At 39.0% G+C, this 25,305-nt stretch overlaps 1 long non-coding RNA gene across 1 annotated transcript in view; it reads left to right on the forward strand.

Annotated features, from left to right (window-relative positions):
* Nucleotides 1-25,305, forward strand: part of LOC140710721 (uncharacterized) — a 55,218-nt gene that overhangs the window by 13,835 nt on the left and 16,078 nt on the right. The window lies entirely within an intron of this gene.

The following is a 25,305-nucleotide window of genomic DNA, read 5'->3' on the forward strand; positions in this document are numbered from 1 at the left end:
AGATTTGTTGTTTATTTTTTGGATGATAAAAATGTTCTAAAGTTAGACCATAGTAAAATTTGCAAAACTCTGTGAGTATACTAAAACCATTGAATTGTATACTTCAAATGGGTGAATTTTATAGTATGTGACTTATAATACAATAAAATTGTTATAAAAAAAGGAATGAATGAATGCATGCAATAGTAAACAAAAACATAAGCAGGGTTTGCATGGACTTATGATAAGAATGTGTCTATAACAAAAGAGTGTGATTAATTCAATCCTCTGCTCCAGTGGTACCTGCCTCTTTTTTTCTGACTTTGCTGATCTTCCTGGACATTGTAGATTTCTGAAACATATGATATTCTGTTTTGACTTTCTCCTGCTCACCTTGTCCCAGGTCCTCAGCTCTTCACATTCTGGGCCTGGGTTGGGCCTTGGTCTGAACCATGCTTCAGATATTGTAGGCTAAGTAGAGCCTGGTGCAGATAGAGGATATGGTAGACAACTTCTGACATGGCTCTCAGCGATTTCTGCCTCCTAGAATTCATGACCTTGGGTTATCCCCTCCCCCTTAAGTGTGGGCTGGACTTAGTAACTTCCTTCTATCCAACAGAATATGGCAAAAGTGATGGAATTACAATTTTATGATAAGATTACAAAAGACTGAATTTCATTTTGCTGTCTCTCTCTGTGTGTGTCTCTCTGTCTCTTTTATTGTTACTGTCTCTTGCTCTCTAGCTTGCTTGCTGTTATGTTGTAAGATAATTTATGGAGAGGCATACATGGCAAAAAGAAACACAAGAAGTGCCTCTGATCAATAGGTGATGAGGAACCAAGGCCTCAGACTAAAAACCTTTAAGGAACTGAATTTTGCCATGTACCATGTAAGTTGTCTTGGAAGTGTATCCTCCCAAAACTGAATCTTCAGATGAAACTGCAGCCTTAGCTGACACCTCGAGTGCAGCCTTGTTAGAGATTCTAAAATCAGACAACCCATCTAAATCACACCAGAACAACTGATCCATGGAAACTGTGAGATAATAAATATGTGTTAAGCCATTAAGTTTTGGGATAACTGTTTATGCCACAGTAGAGAGGTAGACAACGAATACAGAGGACAAAGCATATTAAATATGCTCCTTCTCTGTCACCAGAACTTTGGAACTAAGCTTCTCTTGCAGTTGGATGGGGTTAAGTGCCTGGTCCATAAAAACCTCTCAATTTGGTGATTTGTTTTTACAGTTCCAAACCCACCCTTGGACTGGGCATAGCGGCTCATGCCTATAATCCCAGCATTTTGTGAGGCTGAGACAAGAGAATTGCTTGAACCCAGGAGTTTGAGACCAGTCTGGGCAACATAGTAAGACCCCATCTCTACAAAATTAAATTTTAAAAAAATAGCTAGGCATAGTGACATGTGCCTGTAGTCTCACCCTCCCTGAGGTGGGAGGATCGCCTAAGCCTGGGAGATTAAGGCTGCAGTAAGCCGTAATCGTGCCACTGCACACCAGCCTGGGCAACAGAGTAAGACCCTGTCTCAAAAACAAAAACAAAAAAACACCCTTGGCTTCCCAGTACCCTCAGAGTAAAATCCGAAATAAGTCTTTACTGTAGCCTACAAAACCTTACATGATCTGGTCCCTGATACCTTTCTGGACTCATCCTACTCTCCCTTCACCCTCTCTTCCCTAGACACACTGGTATCCTTTCTGGTCATTGAAACAAATATGTTTTCACTTTGGTGGCTTCACCTTTTGGTTTCTCATTGGAAAGGTAATCCCTGCAAGACGTTTAAATAACTCACTACCTCACTTCTTGCAAGTCTCTGATAAAATACTATCTCCTTAAAGAGGCCTTTTCCAACAACCACTACAGTAAGCTTCAATTCTCAATCTCAATTCCCTTCTCTTTATTTTTCATGATAGAATTTATCACTACCTAAAATTGCACGTACTTACTTGCGTATTTGTTCTGTCTCCTCCCTATAGAAAGTCAGTTCCATGAGGGCAGGGGCTTTCTTTTGTTCACTGTTATATCTCCAGTGCCTAGAACAGTGCCTGGAACCTATGGCCAGATCAGGGAGGAGAGGGTATTGGGAGAGATGACAAGTCACTTCCCAGAGGCATTGTATTTTGAAGCAGAAAGGGGCAGAAAGCATCCAGAGAGAAACAGTTGCGCATTCAGGGAGCTCCAAACCTGTCGCATCACCAGGGATTCTTGGGATTCTTGAGGGATGCCAGAATATGCAGCACAAAGGCAGACAATTCTCAGTATATCTCTCACCTTAACTGTATAACTAGTTCTGTAAAAAGGTATTTTAGATGGTTGCTCAATAGGCTTATCTTCATATGTGGCTTACTCTTTATGAGGGCTGCTTTTTCTAAGTTTTCTTTATTTGCATTTTGTTCTTTCATGACTAATTATCATGTATAATTTAACTGCATGATTTAATTAATTGTCAAAATGCAAAAGTGCAAAATTTTATGTAGAAATAATTACTGACACAGGCAAACACTTGTTACTTTAGAACAAACAGCTGGTAGCTAATTTTGCTCACAATTACCTAATTGTAGGTTTAGCAGCATCTGAATTTGTTATATCTTCAGAAGAGATTCCATCTTTTTTAATAAATTTTTTTTCTAAATTTGAAAGAAGGGTGCATATAAGCAAAAGGTTAAAACATGATTTTGTAAAACACAGAGAGGAATACTATGTGGAGTAAAATCTAATTAGAACACTAATTAATGAGAACAGATGAAGTGAAGTTTAGGACTGTGTTTATTGTTGCAGTTAACAGATTCTATAATATTGACAAAATTCAATGGGAGAAGATCGAAAACATTTATGAAAAGCAAAAAACATAAAAAAAAGTGAAGTAAAAGAATGCATTGTCCAGTGATTCTATATATCATGAAGGCATAAATGAGGAAGGACCAAAACAAAGACAGGTTAACAAAGGGAGCTAAGGAAAACTGTGGAACTCAAGTAAGAATTTGGAAGCCCTAGGGATGCAACATTGAGGGAAATAAAATATCTTGATTCTCTATGTTACAGTTACACATTGAATGACTAATTCTATTAGAAGGCCAGTCAGTCCTTGGAAAACAGTGCGGACACATGTGAGCACAACCTTTGACACAGCGACCTCCTTCCTGATCATAATCTCCAAAGCGGGGTGGGGGGGATGAGCCTATGCATAAAGCTACTTGTTACAGTTTTACACACCATATGAATTTTTCTGGGAATGAATAGAGCATAGTAAAATGAATATTATAAAATAAAGAGATGACTTTATGGAGATTTTAACAAATGAGGAAAATTAAAAGGCTGCCTCATTCACTATCACGTCTGTGTTTTTTGTCAGAAAGCAGTTAAAAGCCAATTTAAAACTTTATATCATTTTTTCATGCTGAATTTTCTACTTAGATGTAAGAGGAACAAGAGTTATTAAACACCTTGGTTGGAGAAAAGACATATTTTTGGCAGTTTTTTGTCATGGTGATTTTGCTGCTTATGGTCAATAAACTTGTTAATCAGCATTAATTCTGCTACATAGTTTCAAATGTTTTGAATGAAGTTTAACCAAATATATTTGTTAATATGTGATTTTTAAGACAGCATGCAGATGATCCTTTTAAATTCTACTATATTTTATACAAGTCATATATTTGGGGCACAGTTTATCTGCTAAATAAAAGTCTAATTTTTAAAAAATGTTATATATACATTATCTATATCTATTAGCAAGTGAAAAACAACTATATCACTATCAATAAATTTGTGCTCTTGCATTATTTACTGAATATTTGTGAAGCTGAGTCCCTTCTCCACTAAATTATTCTTTTTTTTTTTTTTTTTGAGATGGAGTCTCACTCTGTCTTCCAGGCTAGAGTGCAGTGGTGTGATCTCAGCTCACTGCAACCTCAACCTCCTGGGTTCAAGCCATTCTCCCTCAGCCTCCTGAGTAGCTGGGATTACAGGCATCCACCACCACACCTAGCTAATGTTTGTATTTTTAGTAGAGACAGGGTTTCACCATGTTGACCAGGTTGGTCTCAAACTCCCGACCTCAAGTGATCCACCCACCTCAGCCTCCCAAAGTGCTGGGATTACAGGCATGAGCTACTGCACATGGCCTCCACTAAATTATTCTTAACCAGAGGAATTAAGCTAATGTCTTTACTTCTCAATTTAATTCTATAAAAACACTTTGAATATCTACTATACACGAAACTATATTTTATTAGCAACATTTCATCAGAAATATTTCAGCAGCAACATTTCAGAGCTATATGATAAAAGAAATTCATGGTTTGGGCTGGGGAAGTTGGTGTTTACACATTAATCAAATGAAATGCACCATTGTTTTTTTCTTCTTTTCTGTTTGTTGTTGTATTTGTTGTTGTTGTTGTTGTATTTGTTGTTGTTGTTGAGAGAGGCCCTCACTCTGTTGCACAGGCTGGTATGCAATGGCATAATCATGGCTCACTGCAGCCTTGACCTCCTAGGCTCAGGTGATCCTCCCATCTCAGCCTCCCAAGTAGCTGGGATTACAGGCATGTGCCACCATGCCGGACTACTATTTTTTTTTATTTCTTGTAGAGGTGGGGTTTTGTCATGTGGCCAGGCTGGTCTCAAACTCCTGGGCTCAAGCGATCTGCCAGCCTCGGCCTCCGAGAGTGCTGAGATTACAGGGGCAAGCCACTGCACCTGGCCAAAATGCACCATTCTTTAACTATCTTTTTTTCTACCTTCCAGTTTCGAGTCAGAAGAAGCTTTATTTATTTATTTATTTATTTATTTATTTATTTATTTATTATTATTGAGACAGAGTTTCACTCTTGTTGCCCAGGCTGGAGTGCAATGGCATGATCTCGGCTCACTGCAACCTCCACCTCCCAGGTTCAAGTGATTCTTCTGCCTTATCCTCCCTAGTAGCTGGAATTACAGTCACCTGCTGCCACACCTGGCTAATTTTTGTATTTTTAGTAAAGACAGGGTTTCACCATGTTGGCCAGCTGATCTCAAACTCCAGACCTCAGGTGATCTGCCCGCCTTGGCCTCCCAAAGTGCTGGGATTACAGGCATGAGTCACCGCTCCCGGCCTATTTATTTATTTTTAAAATGGGGTCTTATTCTGTCTCCCAGGCTGGAATGCAGTGGTGTGATCATAGAAAGAAGCTTTTGTAAAAAGGAGGGAGCATCATTGTTTTCAGATTATTGATATAACTGTGTTCTTTCTGTGTCTATATCTCGGCTTCATTTAAATCCCACTCAGGCTTCACCTCTTTAATTAAACCCCGACTCATTTTGCCTAGCCCTGATTTTTGCCCTTCTCTGGCTACCTTTAGTATCAATCCTGTGTTGTATATCTTTTTTTGTATTGAATTAGCTATTCATGGTTATAAACCTTCTCTAAGACTGATTTCTCCAGCCAGATTGTAATTTCGTTTTGCAAGAAATGGGGATAAGGCTTGTTATTTTTCAATGCTATCCTACTGTTGGGCATGCTGTGAGAATATCAGTAAATGTGGATTGATTGCTTGACAATGCTGCAGTATAATCTGCAAATCTACTCTAGGTAATTGATGTACATATTAACTCCCTAAAATTCTGGAAAACCTGTAATCAGTTGTTCAAAAATGTAGCCAAGTCTCAGAAATCCTAGAAGAGGCTAAGAGTTATTCTGAAACATTCAGAAGTTGTCTAAAGAATATTTCAAAAGACAGGCATTTTCGTTATTTCCATTCCAATGAAATACTTTCATTATTTCATTTACCAACACATATGAAGATAGGAAAACACTTACCAGAAGTCTGTGCCAAGGAAGAGATGTGAATGATATGCAAACAGATACTACTCACCTGAAATGGATGAGGTAAATTTACCTGAGAACCAGGTCTCCATGGTTCACCTGTTTCTTGTCTACCTTACCTCCTTCAACTTATTCACATACATTACTTAGCAAAGGTCACCTTGCTAGCTCCCAAATGTGAAACTTCAGCCTTTCTTAGCCTGATTTATCATTACTTTATAATTTTAAAATTAAGAATCTGTAACGTTTGACTGTGGAGGAAACTCATGGCTGTTCAAGCCAAAACAAACAAAAAAATCTCCTGGGGAGCTTGACTTAGTGGTTCTTCCCTGAAGGAAAATGACCAAGCCCTGCCTAATGTCAGCCTCAGGGAAAGCCTTCAGAACCAGGAAGAAGGATTTAAAAATTCTTAAAATTGCTTTTTTGTTTATACTTTAATTTTGAAGACTCAACAATTATTTTAAATTTTGCTCAGTGCCTTAACCAGAGTGTTTCCATATTGAAAGCATTAAGTGGAATGACTTCTGGCTGGAAAATACAAACAAATTTTAGTTATCTCAATCACTAAGAACCAGAGAGTAAGGCCCACCCTGCCTGGCAAACAAGGGATTAGCTTCTTGGCTTTTGGGGCTAGGAGAAAATAGTTAATGAACTTGCTAATATTCACTGTCTGCTGAGTAATTTGCTGACTCCTCAAGCCCCACATCTATATTGTGAGGGGTGGAAACTCTCGGTGATGCTGTTTCAGTATATCTGAACCCCTCCAGTAATCACTTAATGATCTACCAGAGAGAGACTATCCGATTTTAACATGCATCTCAAAAGCTATAAGCTGTCCTGTGCATGCAAGCAATAGGACCCTAAAAACAGCGCCTTAACAAAAATGTGCAAGACTTAACAAAGTGTTCGAGCCCGATTTCCTAAAACGTCCTGACTTTACATTGAAAGGAGTGCAATCAGCTTTGCCTTACAGGAAACGGAGTTTTGTGTCCTTCACTTACCTGCAAGCAGTATTTTTTCACACCTAATACTTGAAAATGGGTTAATATTGCAACATTGGACTGGGGGACTGGATAATGTTTAGCGTCGGGCACAAGAGCAGAAAATGATTCCCTCTGAATGTTTTCAAATTACATACTTCCCTACTGGTGTGGTAAAATAAGCTTTAATTTAGACGGCCCCTCTGGATAACGTTGCATGTTGGTTTGTTGTTGAACATCCACATATCTCTTTTAACTCTAATTATTTGTTTATTTGAACTAGTCTTAGCTCTGGTCAATGGTAAAATGTGAAGGGCTAATTTCAGCAGATGTTTGAAGCCAGCTCTGTCTAAAGCTCTGTAGGGAGCCTCTACACAAGAGCCCTGTGTCGGGTGAGGGGGAAGGGGCTAGAGGTCAGGGTCATAGGTAAATCAATACCAGTTTCCAAGGAATGAAAGCAGAAGCAAATCAGAGACCTGGAAGGGTCTCATCCTGGGAAATGAGAAAGAAAGATATTATATGAGCAGTTACAAGGTTGGAATAGAACATAGAGGGAGGAGATGATGCATGAAGATAAAGACTGGGCAGCTGAGGGCAAAGAGATGCTAAAATGACAACTTACAGAATGGAAGGGCCAGAACAGGGCTAGATCAAGCCTGATGATTAGTTGGTGCCTTCTATAAGAATGAGGTAGAATGAGGTGCAGGAAGTAGGATGTGTGTACTATTTCTCTGCCAGTTATTGCTACCCAGACACTGTCAATCTACCATTTTGGAAATGCATCTCCTTAATCACAAAAAGAATTTAGGGAGAAAATATGCAAGGTTGAATTACCTACCTCCATCCACATGGTTGGACAGACAGCACCTACTGCCTAAGGTTCAGCAGCAACATGATGTATAAAGAGCCTTTTGAGCGTTCATTTCCATTCTCATCTCCTGTGGAACAACTCAAAAAGCACCCTTGCCCCTTTGTTCATTTCAAAATAGATTAATCTTAATCTGCATCTGGGAGAAGTATCTATCAAATGGGAACAGATGATCCATCTGCTGATTCGTGATTTATTAAGGCAGCCAGTACCACATAAATACAAAGACTATTCAAATGAAGGTAACCTTTCTGTACAAAATGGTACCTACCAATTAAAACTTGTGAAAGTTGTCTTTGTCCCTATGTGGAACAGTACGGTTGTTAAATAGGTGCTACTCCATTATGTTGAAATTTAAATTGAATATTCAAAATATTTACATAGTACTTCTTCAAACTAGATTGAAAATGTCAAAACCATGTATATTTAAATTACACTCTCATTGTGTGAAATTAGAGGACATAGACAAAATGTTGTTTTTGTTGGAGAGTAAGTGACCCTTTCATTAGAACTTAGCAATTTCGAAGGATCAGTTAATCAACAGAGAGGTCTCTGGAGTTATCATTTGTGCTTTTTACCAATATTACGCCAGCATTGTATTGGCAACTGTGTGAAGAGTACACATTGTGCTTTTTGAAAACAGAGACTGATAGGAATTATTTTCCTTATAAATAATGCATGAGAAAGAAAACAAAGTCTTTTTCACTATTATTTTTCAAGTACTTTATTCTAATCATTTTGGAACAATTGAACATACATCATCTTGTCTCTTTTTATGATTATAAAAGCAATACATACTTATTGTAGAAAAATAAAAAGTTTGAAAAACAAGTTTCCAAAAAAATCTCATTAAGCAGAGGTAATCATCAATACTATCTTGGCATGTTCCCTTTTATTTATATTTGTTTTACATGATTGAGACCATATCGTACATACAATTTTATCTTCTGATTTTAGAAGTTACCATTATAATAAAGTTCTTCGTGTTATTAAATAAAATTATACAACCTGATAATAATGGCTGCATAATAACAAGTTATGTGGAGATTCAATAATTTATGTTAAAATAGCTCTACTATTGTACTTTTAAGTTGTTTCTGCATCTTCTCTCAAAAGCAGATCAGTCTATTTTGAAATGAACAAAGGGGCAAGGGTCCTTTTTGAGTTGTTCCACAGGAGATGAGAATGGAAATGAATGCTCAAAAGGCCCTAAATACATCAAATTATTGCTGAATCATAGGCAGTAGGTGCTGTTTGTCCAGCCATGTGGATGGAAGTAGGTAAACCTTGCATATTCGCTCCCTATGTTCTTTTTATAATTAAGGATGATGTTTTAACCATCTTTGTGCATAAAACTATGGCTTTAGAATAGTGTCAAAGAAATGGTATGCATAATACTATTTCCTTAGAGTCAAAAAATGGAATTATTAAGTCAAGAAAAGTCTTATGTTCCTTAATACACATTGCCAAATTGTTAACTGAAAATGACTAAAAAAATTACTTTTCAAATTAAAAAGCAGGTGATTTCTCCCAGCTGTCATGCATTATTTGAAAATAATGACAATTACCTGTTTGTTTGCTATATTAAAAAACAATATATTTGCTATATTAAAAAAGAAAATTGTCCGGGCGTGGTGGCTCACACCTGTAATCCCAGCACTTTGGGAGGCCGAGGTGGGCGGATCACGAGGTCAAGAGATTGAGATCATACTGGCCAACATGGTGAAACCTCGTCTCTACTAAAAATACAAAAATTAGCTGGGCATGGTGGCACAAGCCTGTAGTCCCAGCTACTCAGGAGGCTGAGGCAGGAGAATCACTTGAACCTGGGAGGCGGAGGTTGCAGTGAGCTGAGATCGCGCCACTGCACTCCACCCTGGCAACAGAGCGAGACCCCGTCTCAAAAAACAAAACAAAACAACAACAACAAAAACACAACTAAGTGCCTTCTGTAGCCAATCATTTCCATCAGGCACTGGATTTACTTCATGGTACAAGCCTCTATGAGCTATAACTATCTACAAAGTTTTTGTGGAAAAGATGCAATCCAGCATAGTTTCTGACAGAAAAGAGAGTAGAATTGAAAAGAAATTGTTAAGAAAAACTTAGAGATATTTGTAATTTTATCTGAAAAGTTCTTATTTTTGACATGTAGTAGAACAGATCCTAGCTTGGGAGGGAGGAGCACAGATTAGTTACTAATTACTATGGAAACTCACTCTGGTCTCTAAATTTCTTTGGACTTCAAATTTCCAAATCTGTAAAATAAGACATTAGGTCAGATTTCTAAAATCCTACTTCACTTAAAAACACCATATTGGGTTATATTTTCATGTGGAATCATTCAGACATTATTATGGACAAAAAACACTGTTGTCTCATGCCTGCTGATAAACCAGAAATACAGTCTGGGAGACCTCAGATTAGATATAGGAGATACACTTTTACATATGATGAGCATGATATAGTAAGAAAATGATACTGACTCACCCAGAAATAACAGTGATATTACTATGCCCATCTTACAGTTTATTTTTACATTTTAAGGATTGAACTCTCCTTTTATCTGGATTCAAAGTAACCACCTAGTTGACCATACCTGTGTTAGGCACTATGATATTTATAGAATCTGAAGATAAAATAGTCCAACACAAACCCTTTAAAAATGATTTTTGCTGAATAAGTTGATTGATTACAGAAGTTATCCATATAGATAATTTAGAGTCTGACTATGAAGACTGGAGAAAACAAACATCATTTAGTAAATTCTACAACTTTTTATATTAACATTTCTGATCAAGTCACGCATTTCTTTGTTGTGAAATGAATTTAGGATCTACTCCTTAAAAAAAGACAGAATGTTCCCTTTTCTCTGATATTTTAATACTATATTAAATTTGTCATAATCACTGTCTTGAAAAATATCACCTTCACTTGACTCCTAATATTTTCCTCAGAATCAATCATACACAGAAGTTCTAAAGTAATGTTGAATTCTTCATTTTAGCAATATGTAAGAATTACATTATCCTTCCTCTGAAGAAGCTTCTTTGCAGCTAGTAAAATAGTTGAAATAGAAGAAACAGAACAGAATTAAAATCTGACTTTGAGAGTGTCTGTAAATGAGCACAAAAATAAGATTAGAGACCAAAAAGACTTCAGACTTTTAAATTACATAGCGACATCAATTTTAACACATGTATTGATATATCCACAGGTGAATGTGGAGATTATTTTATTTCTATAACTAGAGAGTGCAGAGCTCCGAATACAGTCTAATTGGTATATTCTGAAGTACTGGATTTATTATTTGGGTGCTGGGTCTCTCTATGGCTCTGACAATTTTGTATTTATCTCAATTTTAAACAAATCAATTTCCACTTCTAGGTATCATTTTTCTGATTGTGCCAGAGGATAGTAAAACGTGGCACTTTTCTACTTTAAAAATTACTTTTCACAACCACTGAATTCTTCAGTTTAAGTTATTGTCTGACCAAGTTTTAAATATAACTTAACTTTAAAAGGGGCCAGATTTACTTACAGTGTACCTTTGGTTTTACATTTTAGTCCCAGACTATCGAATACCAAATAGCCAGTAACCTAACACATATAAAAGTATTTCTATTAATAGAATTCTGAATGTCTCTGAGCACTGAGGTATCTTGGTAAGCATCTACTTTCAACTCCTTTTACAGAAGGGACTTCAGAAGCAAAGAGGGCGTGGGACATGCCCCAGGTGACACAGGGATTTTTGGCTAAAACTAAGCTACATGTCTACTGACTCACAACCTAGTACTCTTCTCATGGCACTATACTGCCTTGCAGGGTTTTTTTAAACATTAGAAATCCCTGTGATGGGATATTTTAAACTTTGGTCAAGTCAATCCATTATAATCACTTTATACAGGAAGCCAGATATTTTTATTACTATTAACCAAAGATTTTATAGAACTACAGGTCTGGAACAGAAATGTAAGAACAAAAGTTTGAAAGTTAAATGTCTAGTAATACCCCACAAGCACAGGCAACCAAAGCAAAAATGGACAGATGAGATCACATTGAGTTAAAAGGATTTTACACAGCAAGGGAAACAATCAACAAAGTGAAGATACAATCTGCAGAATGGGAGAAAATATTTGCAAACTACCCCTCTGAGGATGAGGGATTAATAAACAGAATAAATAAGGAGCTCAAACAACTCTATAGGAAAATAATCTCATAATCCAACAAAAAATGGGCAAAATATTTTAATAAACATTTCTCAAAAGAAGACACACAAATGGCAAACAGGCACATGAAAAGGTGTTCAACGTCATTGATCATCAGAGAAATGCAAATCAGAACTATAATGAGATATCTTCTCACCCCAGCTAAAATGGCTTATCCAGAAGACAGGCAACAACAAATGCTGGTGCAGATGTAGAGAAAAGAACACCCTCATACACTGTTGGTGGGAATGTAAGTTAGTATAATCACTATGGAGAACAGTTTGGAGGCTCCTCAAAATACTACAAATAGAGTAACTATATGATCCACCAATTCCACTGCAATTTCTTGGACAGTGGGCCAAGAATTATGAGATATTTAAGGAAAGTTGCTTACATGAAAAACAAGACCAAAAGCAAACATAGTAACCAACAGAAAAAGGAAAATTGAATGAAATAGAGACACAGCAGGGAACAAAATAAAACTTCAAAGAAATCTACAAATAATGTCATCAAAGACACAAGATAATATTCATATATAAATTAGGACAAAGAGGGCATAAAAAGGAGCATTTAGAAACGAAGAATAATATCTTGGACATTCAAAAAGACACAAAACAATATTCATGTATAAATTAGGACAAGGAGGGCATAAAAAGGAGCATTTAGAAACGAAGAATAATATCTTGGACATTCAAAATATGAAGGGAGACGGGGAGAGCCATGATGGCCAATAGATACAGCCAGGAAGAGTTTCTCTCACTGAGAGAGACCAGACATCATCAAGTAGACCAACACACTCCAAACAGATCTTCAGAAAGAAGGCATTGAGAGTGAACAGAGGGAAGAGGCAGACCCCCAGCTGAAAGAGAAGGGTCCTGCACAGGGTCGCCAAGAAGCGGTATTTAGTTCCTGTCCCTGAGCAGCTCTTAGGGAAGGGGTGAGTGAAATGGGCATGGAGTAGCCCACTTTTGCCACAAACCCCTGATAGTCTAGCTGTGGGAGACCCCACAACCACCATGGTCATCTGAACTGGCAGGGAGAACTTCCTGGAGAATTGGCAGAGACACAACTCCAGCCTGCATGGAGCCCGGAGGGTTTGGCGCAGGAACGGCTGCAGTGGAACATGGCCATGGATGCCCACTTCTCAAGATTCTCCATACTCCTCTAGTTGGCTCTAGCCTTTGTTAGCTGCTGGACCTGGACAGAGCAAGGCTGTCTTGGGATGGGGCCAGTATGATCTGAGTGCCCCCCTGTCTGCTGACATCTACCAAGGTCCCTGCCTGGCCACACCCGTTTGCAGCACAGCCTCAGCTTCCCAGCAGCCACTGCCATAGCTCTTTTGCTGGCAGACCCTGCCCAGCTGTCAGAGAACTTTTGCAGATGGACCCCCACCACCTTGCACCTGCAGCCTTGCCTCGCCACCATGCACTCACCTGCAACCTCCCACACTGTCCCGCCTACACACGTACATGGGGTCCCCTGCCACTCTGCATGTGCTCACACACGGGGGCCTCTGCTGCCCTGCTGGAGCACTTTTGCCAGCAGCCCCCATCACAGTGTTGTTGCCATGGACGCAACACAAACACTCTGGCCTCTCCATCACAGCGGGTGCTTAACCTCAACGGGCCAGAGAACAAAGTTGCAAGCCTGGTCCCAGTCCCTCAGGGTTAAAGCATGTAGCCCAGGAGTGCTGAGCTGACCTTTGGCCTTGTGAAAGAAACCTCACAAGAAGCAGAGCCAGCCTCTTAAGTGGAAATTTGTCTCCAGTTCTCGGTCCTGACACAGTCCTTATCCTGCTTGTCTGATTAACTGTGGACCTGTCAGTCTGACCCCAATCCCGCAAAACCCACCTCCCTCCCTTCTCACACACCATCTCTTCCCTCCTTCCCTCCCCACCATCCTAGAACATGCGGGCACTCAAATCATTTTACAACAGGTTCATTTTATTTTCATCACTATGGGGGGTGCCCTGTGGTGTGTAAAATGTACCATAGACCCTTTGGGCTATTTCTCTGTGGTTAGGCCTCTGGAGACCTCTCAGATAGATCTAGGCCTCTGGACTTGCTCTGAAATTACTGGCTGTCCAGGGAGATGCTAGAGATGGTGGAAGTCTCCTCGCTTTCTTGATCCTGCTGTGGCTCCTTTTGATTGAGTTCCTTGTTCAGCTGGTCAGAGTGGCTGGATAGTGTTGGCCCTCTTCCTTCCTTAGGTTTTCTTGAAGCGGCGGTCTTTTGGGAGTGGCTTTTTTCCTGGAACTCCCTCAAAGAGTCTCTTTTCCCTTCCGGGTTGTCTTGGGAATCTGGAAGGACAACAGGGAGCTCACAGAAGGGCACTGGTTTGGCGGAAGAGGATGGGGGAGGAGTGGGAACAGGGGCTTCACGAGAAGGGTGCAGGCTGAGGTGGGGGTTGTGCCAGGCGAGGACAGGGTAAGGTGTCTTGGGAGGGAGGAGTAAAGGGGAAGACAGGGAGGAGTCAAGGGGAAGACAAGGAGGAGCCTGAGTGCACCACTCACCTTCAGAGGGCTTCTGAACCTTGGTTGAGAGGGGGCCTTCCTCTTCCTCACCTCTTTGGTGTTGTGGGTGGTTGTCCCTCAACAACTGGGTTGGAGGCTTGTGCTTTGCTGGCCATCTTCACCACATCAGCCTCTCTCAACTGTCTTCTTCAGGGCACCTGGCCTCACTATATATAACCCTTCCAGGACAATGATGAGCCACACCCCTAAGCTTTGATTGGCCAGCAAGCCACTACCCAGCCAATGGTAGGCCTGTTGGGAGGGGCTTAGACATCACACAATCCCATCAGGACATTGTCATAGGGTAGTGGAGAGTAGGAGGAGGGGCCAAGTATAGGGAAGAGGAGGGGACAAGGGGAAGAGTGGGGAGTCTTATGAAGAGGCCAGGCTGGTTGAAAAAAAAGGGGCATTTCTTTAGCACCCCTAAAAACTTTACCAAACTGACCTGGCACCCTCCTCATCTTCTCGTGTCAGTTCTGGTGAGTCACATGGCAAGGATAGGGTGTGTCTTCCAAAGCCTTTCTCCACTGCCAACCCATTCAGTGGTACATCCTGTTTTCTTCCACCTTTGAGCTTTATCTAGTTGTTGCATGTCTTACCTACAATCTATTCACGGTAACAATTTATGCTGATATATCATGGCCATATGTAAGTGTCTGTGGAGATGTCAATCATTCATTTCCCACCTACAAATGTTCTAAGCATTTTGAAAACCATTAACTTCTTTACTTACTACCAAGAAACTTCTTTATTCCATGTACTTTTTCTAGTGTCCATGTAGCTCTCCTCAGTTTTCTGATCTCCAGTCTCAAACCACTGCCTTCAGACTATGAAGACTTCAGTGAAGGGCTGTACATGATGGCTCACACCTATAATCCCAGTACTTTGGGAGCCTGAGGCAGGAGGATTGCTTGAGCCAAGGAGTTCAAGACCAGCCTTGACAACATAGCAATACCCCATCTCCACGAAAAGTAAATTAGTTGGGCATGGTAGTGCGTGCCTGTAGTGCGAGCTACTTGGGAGACTGAGGTGGGAGGATCCCTTGAACTCAGGAGGTCAAGGCTGCAGTGAGCCATGAACATGCCACTGCACTCCAGCCTGGGTGATAGAGCAAGACCCTGTGAAAGAAAGAAGAGAGAAAGAGAGAAAGAACGAATGAGTGAAAAAAAGAAAGAAAAGAAAAGAGAAAGGAAAAGAAAGAAAAAAGAATGAGAAGGGGAGGGGAGGGACTTCCTTGAATAGACTTGCTCTTCTGGGTATCCTATTCTTGTTTCAACTCTGCTTAGCTCAACAAGTATAATACTCAGACTTGAGCTTTAACAGTGTTAGGGGGATGAGGCAGATTTATACATGCTCCAAGTTGTGCTGGGTGTTTGCATGCAGAAAATCACAACCTCAAACTGATGAATGCATACAGGAAGGAGCTTGGCTTAACCAGAGTCATGCACATCTTATGTGAAAAGCTCTTTTCAAAATGTGCCCTCATCCACCAGATAATTTTCTTGTCTTATTTTACTGCTATCTCTTAACATCCTACTTTCCTTTCTTCTCCTGAGGCCTTCTGAAGAAATAGAGCTTACCTTAAGTGTAAACACTCATGGAATTATTTTTCATGAACAGTTATAACAAGCCCCAGCTTCTTGGAGGAGACACTATGTTATCAATTTCAGTTCATTCACCTCCCTAAGTATAGGACCTCTCATTCAGGTTTTTGTCTCTGGAAGAAAGGGATGATAGAGTTACCCACAGGCTGAAGTGACTGCATTAATATACAAAATCTAATGTAATTAAGGGAAGATTATATTAATATAATTAATGTAATATAGTAATATGTCAATATAAGGATGACATAATATATAATGAAAAAGGCATCTAGACATGATGCTCAACACTATTTGTAATCAAAAATGCAAATAAAAATAAGTGTTACCATTTTTCATGATTATCAGTAGCCAATATTTTAAAAAATTTACATGTTGACAAAAACATGTTGAGATAAACACTCTCATGCTATGTCAATAGGAATATAAGTTTGCGCAAACTTTCCAGAAAGTAAATTAGCAATATGTATCATTAGCCATAAAAACATTCATATTCACTGACACAATAATTCCACACATTGGACTCTAATCTAGAAAAATAATCAGACATTGTCATACATTTATATTTATTGATTGTGTCAATTTTAACATTGTTTATGATAATGAAAAGCAAACCAATATTGTGGGAATGATGATAGAAATTATGGTACAGTGATAGAATGAAATACTTTGTAGCCATTAAAAGATATGTTTATGATGAATATTTAATACTGTGGAAAAGTTCTCAAGATTGAAAAGAGCACAGTAAAAAATTGCGTAAAAGCTGGATCCCACATTTGGCCTCAGTTGCCTCATTTGTCCAGTGAGGAGTTCAAATGGATGACCTTTAAGGGCCCTTGTGCGCTCATTGCCTCCTTATTTGCTTGCCTTATTTATCTCTTTTCTCTCCTACTGCCATCAATATCTTCAAAAACATTCCCAGTGTCTTGAGGAGAGCCAAGGCATGAGAGCAAGTGGGAGGCATCCAGAAGACTTAGCCGTGGAGACCAATACTCAGGCCCTAGGCTTGATATAGTATCAGGGCTCAAGGCTCAGGGAAAAGGATAAACTAGTCAAGGAGTGGTCCTCCCAAGAGCTGGAGGATGGAGAGGGCCAGGTCCAAAGACCAAAGCCAGGGCTTCCCTCTGTGGGTTAAGGGAGTGAGGAGAGGATTTGGAATTTTGTGGGTTCACAGGGAATAAAACTGAAGGCCACCATTGGGGCTAGGCTTGCAACTAAACCTCAAGAAGGGCGTCAGCTCAAGTACTTCCTTCATGGGGTAGACTGGTGCTGTGTGGGAAGGAAGAGGAGAGATCAGTGGCCCAGGCCTTGGGCAGAAGCTGAGAGCCAGATAGGGCTTAGAGGGAATAATCCCAGGGGGCATCTACGTTTGAATTCCTACATGGATTCAACAAAAGGAAAAAGAGTCTGCAAGTTAGGTTTTGGGGCTTTAGGCAAGGTACGGGAGATTGGGGGATGTTCTTAAATACACAAACTACTTCTTCTTCTTCTTCTTATTCTTCTTCTTATTATTATTATTATCATCATTATTATTATTATTATTTGAGACAGAGTCTTGCCCTGTCGCCCAGGCTGGAGTGCAGTGGTGCGATCTTGGCTCACTGCAACTCACTGAACCTCTTGGGTTCAAGCTATTCCCCAGCCTCAGCCTCCTGAGAAACTGGGATTGTAGGTATGTGCCACCACGCCCAGCTAATTTTTTGTATTTTTAGTAGGGAGGGGGTTTGACTGTCTTGGCCAGGCTGGTCTTGAACTCCTGACCTCAAGTGATCCATCAGCCTCGACCTCCCAAAGTGCTGGGATTATAGGTGTGAGCCACCGTGCCTGGCCAGACTTATTGTTATTCAATATGCTTATTTTTTGAACCATCCATGAAAACCCATGCCAAGAGAGATGTGTTCTACTCTTGAAACATGGAAATCACTGCTGACACATGAAGTTACCAATGATACACGTATGCATAGAAGCTTTTTTCATAAGAGCCAAAGACTACAAATGATCCAATGTAGTTTAATAGGTAGATAGTTAAACTGTGGAACATGCGTACCATGGAACATTACTTAGCAATAAAAAAGAAGGAATTATTGATGGATGCAACAAACTTGGTGAATCTCCAAAAAATTCTGCTGAGTGAAACAATGCCAATTACAAAATTTTTCATGTTGTATGATTCCATTTGTATAACATTCTTGAAATGGCAAAGCTATAGAAATGGTGATTGTCAGGGGTTCAGGATGGGGTGGGGGGTGGCATAAGAAGTAGAAGGCAACAATAAGAATTATTGTGGTGATGCAGCTGTTCTGTATCTTTACCTTTTCAATGTCAATGTCCTGGTTGTGATATATACCGCAAGATGTTTCTATTGAGAAAAATTGAGTAAAGGGTACAAGGAAGCTTTCTGTATTATTTCTTACAGCTGCGTGTGAATCTACAGTTATCTCAAAATAAAAAGTTTAGTTTAAAAAGTTATACTGCTTATTTCCAGTTATATTTAAGTTCAAAAATAGACAAAACTTATTTGTGATGTTAGGAGTCATGGCAGTGGTCATCTTTGAGGAAGAAACCTGGTCAGTGGTAGGAAACAAAACTAAATGGTGCTTTGGCTGGTCCAAATGTTACAGAAAAGGGGTCCTGATCCAGACCCCAAGAGAGTGTTCTTGGGTCTTGCACAAGAATTTAGGGAGTCCGTAGTGCAAAGCGAAAGCAAGTTTATTAAGAAAGTAAAGAAATAAAAGAATGGCTATTCCATAGACAGAGCAGCCCCGAGGGCTGCTGGTTGCCCATTTTTATGGTTATTTCTTGATGATATGCTAAACAAGGGGTAGATTATTTATACCTCCCGTTTTTATACCATATAGGGTAACTTCCTGATGTTGCCCTGCATTTGTAAACTATCATGACGCTGGTGGGACTGTAGCAGTGACGACGACTAGAGGTCACTGTTGTCACCATTTTGGTTTTGGTGGGTTTTGGCTGGCTCCTTTACTGCAACCTGTTTTATCAGCAAGGTCTTTATGATCTGTATTTTGTGCTGACCACCTATCTCATCCTGTGACTTAGAATGGCTTAACCATCTGTGAATGCAGCCTAGTAGGTTTCAGCCTCTATTTTACCCAGCTTCTATTTAAGATAGAATTGCTCTGATTCACACGCCTCTGACACAAGTGCAGTGGTGTTTACAACTAATTGGTCATAAGTACTTACAGACTTCTTTGCTCCTTCTTCACTCCAACTGTTTCACGTGATTAGCCTAAAAAAATTAAAAATTAAAAGTTAAAATGGTGCTCCTGGGGTGATAGTTAAGCTTCTATTTTTCATCATAGGTGCAGGGTATACATGATCACTTTCTGATACTTTTTTTGAGTTGTATCTTATGACTTGTGCACTCTTCCTCTAACTGTGTTACAGTTGAATACATTTAAGTATCATATATTATACAGAAGCAAGAAATATCCAAATTGATAAATCATATACTGTGAAAGGAAAATAAAAACATGGGATCCCAACTGGCTATGCCAAAAGAAAATAATTAAGCTGAAAGCTGAGTCATGCAAGAAGCTGCTTTTCCTTTTCTTCCTCAGCAGATAGCTACAGATAAAAGTTTAATTATCCCCACAGGTAGTTACTGTAGGTTCATCTTGACTTAAGTAAGTGCCGATTTACTGAGTGAGTGATGCATGCATAATTGACTATTTTTCTACTTGCTTCTTTTACTCTTGAAACATGTGCATTCAGCAATGTGACAATGTCATCCCTCTTTCCCCTCCAGCCTGCTTTTCCCCTTTAAATAGTGAAACCCTCAAAATTATCTTTGGAGAAAGGCACAGACCTGTCTCTTGGATGTGTCTTTAACCTTGGCAGCATAAACTTCTAAGCTGATAGAGACTTGTCTGAGATACCTTCTCATTTACAAATTGGTGACTAATGGATGGGATTGTCAGTGGAGGTAGCCCTGGCCTTTGATAAATCTATGAGTGCTTGGTACCAACCTGGGCTAGCTTTATTGCTCAAACTGTTAGTAGCGGCAAATCTGATGGGTCTGCAGCAAATTTGATTCTTGCCTCCTCAGAGGAAGGAATTTGGCCGAGGAGCATAAGGCAGAGTGAGAGATTGAGGCAAGTACTGGGGCAGGAGTGAATGTTTATTAAAAAGTTTTAGAGCAGGAGTGAAAGGAAGTATACTTGGAAGAGGGCCAAGCAGGTGACTTAAGAGATCCAAGTGCCCCATCCCATCCTTGAGTTCAGGTTTTTATACATTCGTATGGTTGTAAGGTTTCATTTCTTCTCCCTTTATTATTATTATTTTTTGTGGAGGGGGTGGGGCAGGTTGTCCGCATGGGCAGTGACCTGCCAGCACTTGGAAGGGGTCGTGTGCACAGTGTGTTTACTGAAGTTATGCACATGCTCACTTGAGGCATTTTTCCATTACCAGTCGAGTGTTCCTAGAGGAAGGTCATCTACCAGTTAAACTCTGCAATTTTGCCTTTTATTGCACTTGCTTGAGCCTGCTCACCAACTCCTGAGATCTTATTGGGAAGCTACTGATCACCAGTTGCAGGTGTTCCTACCATTGGGAGACTGCCTTTCCCTGGTCCCAGCTGTGACCAAATATTATTTTAGAGCGACAGTTTAACAATTGCCTGACCATCACCTGGTGGTTGTCTAACATTCCTGGGGTGGGGGGTGGGGGCTCTCCTGCCCTGCTTATGTCTGCTTAGCTACCTACTCTTAACAAAACCAACAGGATACTTTGCTGGGGACCAGGAGCTCCCCTTCCAGAGAATCTTTCATCTCCCAAAATTTGGTCAAGATATAAAGTTTATTTTGCTATACAACTCCTTTTCTACAGATTTATTTGCTTCCAACAAGGAAAGCAAGTTTTCCTGCTTCCATGACAGTGGAAGGCAGGTAACTTCCTTCTACAATTTCAGCTTGCTTCCAATGGGGAAGTCCAGTTTAAGATTTTTTTCTCCTTCTGGGATGGTAGAGAGCAATCTTCAACTTGGACCCCATTTCTAGGTAAGTAGTTGAGTTTGGATTTTGGCTTGGAAATTCTCCTTAATGACTAAAAGTTAAGATAACAGCCACCTGGTCTTAATTTCTCCTTACAGTTAGAGTGCTCAGTAATTATGTAAACTGTGTGACCGTTTGTTTGCTTTGTTGAACTATTTTTTGCTAATTTGTTTGTTTTCTGTTTTGTTGTTATTTCAGTCTTTTTTCCATTGGGTTTGACCAACTCTACCCGACTTGGTCAAATCCAAAGGAAAATTGCAAATCATGGGGAACAAGCCCTCTGAATTGACTGAATTCCTGCAGCTGAAAAGAAAAAGAAGATTTTTACTATCTAACATGCTTTATTTGCATAACAAGGTCATCTTTGGTAGCCAAGCCAAACTGAAAGAGCAATGGCTATAGTTCACTAGCTAAGATTCTGCCCTTTTTTCACCATGACAGCCTGGGTTGGCCTCCTAAATCAAGTCCTTTCTGGTTTGATATTTCTGTTACTTTTGAAATATCACCAGTTTGTCCCAGTTAAAATATGGTAATGAGATTTAAAAGGATTTTTTAAAGCATGTAGTGGTTAAGAGTCAGTTTAGTTAAAAGCTAATATCCAAGATATATATGTGTATAAAAGGCCTTTTATGCCTTATTTTTATCCTAGGATCTCGTTTTATAAAAAGTTTTTGTCAGGCCTCTGAACCCAAGCCAAGCCATCTCATCCCCTGTGACTTGCACGTATATGCCCAGATGGCCTGAAGTAACTGAAGAATCACAAAAGAAGTGCAGATGCCCTGCCCCACCTTAACTGATGACATTCCACCACAAAAAGAAGTGAAAATGGCCGGTCCTTGCCTTAAGCGATGACATTACCTTGTGAAATTCCTTTTCCTGGCTCATCCTGACTCAAAAAGCTCCACCACTGAGCACCTTGTGACCCCCACTCCTGCCCGCCAGAGAACAACCCCCCTTTGACTGTAATTTTCCTTTACCTACCCAAATCCTATAAAATGGCCCCACCCTTATCTCCCTTCGCTGACTCTCTTTTCAGACTCAGTCCACCTGCACCCAGGTGATTAAAAAGCTTTATTGCTCACACAAAGCCTGTTTGGTGGTCTCTTCACACGGACGCGCATGACAGTTTTTCTTTTCTTTTCAGTCGACTGAATTCTGTTTTTTCCATTTACTTCTGCCTCTCTCTCCTTACTCTTGCCGCCCTCTGCTGCATTAAGGATCTAAAATAATTTCTAACAGCCTGCGATTCCCTAAAGAAACCCAGAAGGTACCAAACTCCTTTTTGGGGAGAAACATCTGTTTTCCCTATGGAACCTCAAGAATGTAAACAGACTAGTTTCTCTCATATCTTAAACTGCTTGCTTTTGTATTGTGTTACGTGATTTTTTTGAGTAAAGTAGTTATTACAACAGGGGCTACTCTTGGAAGTTTAAGATAAGAAAGGGTGTGGTTTAGACACTTAGGGAAATGTCTTTATAACAAAGTGCATTGTAAAAGCATTATGTGACCTAGTCCCATGATATTTTTGGAGACCCAGGAGTTCAGAGATCCAGTTAAAAGACAGAAACTAAAATTAAAAACTACCTGTCTAAATAAACTTGGTCTCCTTATACAATGCTATGGTAGATTTCTATAATTTTATGTTTGACTTGGCATCCATTTTTAATCTCCCTCTAGCACACCAGACTATGTGTGTGTGTGGCTGGAGAGGGGACTTGAGATGTAAATTTCACTATCTGATTTTCACCTAAGAGTTGTTCCTTTAGTATGCAAATTTAGAGTTATCTAGCTGACAATTACCTAGGGTAATGAAACAGGTTATCAACAAATTGGAAGTCTAAAATAGAAGAAAAAATAAGAGGTCTTATGAATCTATAAAAGCTACGTCTATCTGCATGTCTAATACATCTATTTCATGTATATAATGTATCAGTACCAAAAAAGTATAAAAGAGCTTTAAAGAAAAAAACTGAAACAAATAATTTATCAGGAAAATAGAAACTTTAAGTCCAAATGCTTTTTAAAGTTCATGTGACTTAAATAAGTCCTTAATAAGTAAGATAGTTTTAACATTATTGGTAAAATAAAATTAGAAATGTCCTCAGAATTGTCAACGTACATTATTATTTAGATTTATTGGTCAAGCAGTCTAATATTTAATCTCTGCTAGATAGTATAAGGTGTCAAAACTTGGCATGAGGGTTATAAAGCTTGCAGCCCAAAAGAGAATTATCTTTGTTTGTGTAATTTTTTCATTAAGGCATTTAATATTAGTTTAATGAAAATAGCTGAATCCTGAGTTATTGGCAAAAGAACCCATTTATTTAACCTTAAGGTTCTTACTTAGGTAAATGCCTGAAATTCACAAGCTATAAAAATGGTTAACAGGGAAATAACCTTAAATGATGACTGTCACAGTTTTCATAAGTAATCTAGGTAAACTATTTTTAAAAAGATAATTAGATAAATGTAATGGAACACATGCTTTAGATAAATTTGTCATATAATTAAGAATCTAAAGTTATATTACACTAAAGAAGAGATACTCATTAAATGTCTGAGTCATTTCCAATTTTTTTTAAATTATAGGAAAATATTTTTCTTAAAAGTGTTCTTATTTAAAGAAAAATAATTTTTGTCTAAATTCAAAAGTTATTTATGAAACAGGATAAAAGGAACCAGTAAATAGGAGAGATATAAAGAAAGTTACAGATCTAAAGCAGTATTTTTGGTAAGAAAGTTTAAAAGGAAAATAATTTTATATGAAAAAGAATCTTATATCGGAAATTTTTGTCCTAAAATAAAATGACTGGTTATTTAAGGAAGAGGGATATCTAGGATAAAACAGGAAGTCCAAGCATGTCACAAGTGTTTTGTGTAAGTCATAATAAGATTTATAAAAAGAATTCATGAGGAAAAAAGTCTTTGTCATCAATTTGCCTATAATTAAAAGGAAATTCTTTATAATAGTCTTTCTAGAGATTGGGCTTTAATATGAAAAAAACACTAATACACTAAAGAATTGGTTAGAACAACAACATTTTATGGTACCAAATTAATAATAATACAAGAGATTTTAATTTTTTTAACTCAAAAATTGAACCTTTATTGCATCTCACTAGTTTCAGCTTTCTTTCCCCTTTGAGAAAGTCTGAGATAACAACTCTCTCTGTAAACTTTTTAGTCAGCTCCTGTAACTTCTTTGCTCAGGTTCTAACTGTTGTTTTGGCCTGATGCTAACAGTGTTTCATCTTAAAGGTCTAAAGGAGATGCTTTCTTCCAATATAGCATTCTGTACTCTTGGCTTTAAATTGTCCTATGAAACCAAAATTTTCACTTATGACCCAGGACACACTCATCCTATGTCTAATGATAAAAAAGAAAAAACAGCCACATTAAATTTAAAGGAGTTTAATTGAGCAATGAACAATTCATGAATCAGGCAGCCTTCCAAGACAGAATAGGCTCAGAGACTCCAGTGCAGCCACATGGTGGAAGACTTATGGACAAAAAAGGAAAGTGACCCACAGAAAATGGAAGTGAGGCACAGAAACAGCTGGATTGGCCACAGCTCGACATTTGCCTTATTTGAAAATAGTTTAAACAGTTGGCTAAATTTGACTGACCAAAACTCAGTGATTGGCACAAGCGTAGGCTATGGTCTGTTTACACCTTCATTTGTTATAGTTTGCAACGTACAGAGAAAACTTTAGGCTGAGCTTAAAATATGTAAGGAGGCAGCTTTAGGCTAAACTTGATTTAACATTTTTCCTCTTTTGGTCATCTTCTCAATTTTGAGATTGACCAAAACTTTAGTCATTGATATCACTATCACCATCATAAATGTACTTATTTGGTCTTAAAACACACTGGTAAACAGTAGAACAGTGGGATTTGCAAGGTGGGAACAAGGACTTTGGGTTGCTTTTTTTTTTTCAGGCTTAGAATGGCGAGTACCTCCATATGCTAGAATGTCCTGTTTACAGGAAAAAAAAAAAAAAACAAAATCTGGTCTGTTCTAGGACCTGTGTTTCTCTTTGGAGTCTTACTTTACGTGACATTTAGCATGAGAGACTCCATTTTGGACTGGTCTGGTGTGTTGGGAGCTAGTGCATGAGCTCAGTCCAAAACAATGGTCTCCCTTAATTTTGTTTAAAAATTCCCCCTTCTTGGTCATGTTCTCACTTAGATGAGAGTGTGACCAAAACTTAAGGCCTTAGTACCACTCTCAGTTACCAGTTACCATCATTTTGGATTTCCAGTCTCAGCATGTCATTTATAGGTTACAGTGCCCTCATGGTCACACATTTCTTTCAGCTCTTGT

This window comes from Chlorocebus sabaeus, chromosome X (genome assembly GCF_047675955.1).
Source record: "Chlorocebus sabaeus isolate Y175 chromosome X, mChlSab1.0.hap1, whole genome shotgun sequence".
Lineage (NCBI taxonomy): Eukaryota > Metazoa > Chordata > Mammalia > Primates > Cercopithecidae > Chlorocebus > Chlorocebus sabaeus.